This window comes from Macrobrachium nipponense, chromosome 5 (assembly GCF_015104395.2).
Source record: "Macrobrachium nipponense isolate FS-2020 chromosome 5, ASM1510439v2, whole genome shotgun sequence".
Lineage (NCBI taxonomy): Eukaryota > Metazoa > Arthropoda > Malacostraca > Decapoda > Palaemonidae > Macrobrachium > Macrobrachium nipponense.
Genome location: NC_061107.1, coordinates 25,193,220 through 25,195,625, shown reverse-complemented (window position 1 = coordinate 25,195,625; position 2,406 = coordinate 25,193,220).

Below are 2,406 nucleotides of genomic sequence, written 5' to 3'. Positions count from 1 at the left end.
TTGAGCTGAAAGATAACAAGAACTTGCTACAAGAGATATCGTAGATATCCTTGCTTGGTCAATAAAATAATCTATAAAAGAGCTCTTGCTAAGCAAAAGAAAACATTTAAGCAGGCAAAGAGGAATCGTTTATCAGATATATAAGCGAGTTAAAATATGATTCCCCTATGCCATTAGTCTGGAACAGAATCCGAAAGCTGCAAGGGAAATTTTCTCCACCTCCCTTGCCTATATTGAAAATTGATGGCTTTACTCATATCTGATTCTGGAGAAGTTGCAGAAACCTTTGGTAGGCATTTCTCCAATATATCTAGTGCCCTACATTACTCTACTGCATTCAGGAATATTAGGGACGGTACCACGGTTGTTCCTGCTGTTAGTTCAAATTCAGTCATATAATCTTCCTTTCACATGAAAGAATTAGATCAAGCAATCTCGTTATCTTCCCCACATCTCCTGGGGAAGATGATATACTGTACTCTTATGATTTTAATCTGCCTAGAAGTACAAAACAATTTCTTTGAGACATTTTAAACAGTTTTTATCTTTCAGGAACTTCACCAGTGTCTTGGAAGATATCGATTATTGTACCTGTTTTAAAACCTTTTAAAGATTCCTTCCTTCCTAAGAAACTATAGGCCAATTGCTCTAACCAGTTGTGTTAGCAAGATTTATGAGAGGATGGTCAATGCTCGACTTGTGTGGTATTTGGATTCAAAGAATCTTTTATCTAATCGGCAGTTTGGCTTTAGGAAAAATAGAAGTACTTCTGACCCTTTGATGTTCCTTACTCGGGAGATACAGAATGCTTTGCTGTGCAAAACCAGACTGTTGCAGTGTTTTTGACTTAGAAAAAGCCTACGACACTACCTGGCGAGGGGGGTATCCTTTTGCAACTTGTAGAGTGGGGTGTTGTGGGTAATTTGTTCTATTGTCTGAAAGATTTTTTGTCAGAAAAAACGTTACCTGAAAGTAAGAGTGGGCTCTTACATTTCTTCTGCTTACCCTCAAGAAGAAAGGGTTACCTCAGGGAAGCGTCCTTAGTCCACACTTTCAATGTAGCTGTCAACGGCCTACTAGAACAAGTCCTGTCCCGGGCGTGCATGTCTGGCCTTTGCTGATGATTATGCAATAATCTGTAGTAAGTCTACAGCTGTCGCAAGCTTGTCAAAAAGATCAGACTGCTATTAATGCTTCAACATTATGGGCCAGTGCTAAAGGTTTCAAATTTTCACCAGAAAAAACCAAAGCTATACGATTTTGCCGATTAAGAAGAGTGGAAGAGATCCCTACGCTGTTTTTAAATGATTCGATTTTACCATATGAAGATAGCATTAAGTACTAGGTATTACATTTGATAAGAAATTAACTTTTGCTCAACATGTTAATGAAGTTGTATGTAAACGTGAAGCTTCGTCTTAATATTCTAAAAGTTGTTTCTAATTTTAATTGGGGGGCAGATCGAATCACCCTTTTGAGGATGTACCAGATTTTATGCCTAAGCAAAATTGATTATGGTTGTCAAATTTATGGTTGTGCATGCAAGACAACACTGCAGAAATTAGATGTTGTCCATAATTTGGCTTTACGTATTTGTACGGGAGCCTATAGAACTTCTCCAGTAGAAAGCCTATATGTTGAGTCAGGATTTCCCCCACTATTTATCCGTAGGGAGGAATTAGGCTTGAGAGTCATATCAGAGTACTTACATCAAAGCTGAACCCTAATTATAAGTGTGTTAGAGAACCAACTGATAGAGCCCCAAATAGACCTAGACTGCCAAAGCCGCTTGAAGTTCGACTAGCAAGCTCTGCCAGGGAGGTGGGATTACTACCCCCTGCAGTAGCTGAAATTTCGCCCTCAAAATTTCCTCCTTGGAATAGGCCACCCTTAGAAATACTGCCCAATTAGGGACAGCAGGAGTATCAGCTCTGGTGATCAGTTGAGGGCAAGTTTTTTGGACCATGCTTTTGAACATGGTTGATTACTTCAACATATATATACTGATGGTTCGAAGGGTTTCTGATGGTGTTGGTTGCTCTGTAGTGACTAGTGATAATATTATTAAAAAGAAGCTTCCATCTAATTCCTCTGGTTTTTACAGCTGAACTGCTGGCAGTTTTGACTGCTATTAAGTATATTTTTTATAGTTTCTTTTATACTAACAGGCTTTTTACTATTTTTACCGACTCTTTAAGTGTTTTATCTTCTCTTAAAAGCAAAAGCCTAGTCTCTGCAACCTTTAGTGCAGAAGTACAAGATTGGTTTTATCTTTTAATTAATAGAAGAGGTTTTCTGTTAAGGTTTTGTTGGGCTCCGTCCATGTTGGAATTGTTGGGAATGAGGCGAGCCGACGCTGCTGCTAAGGCTGCAACTAGGCTTAGGCACATTCCAAAATGTGGGCGT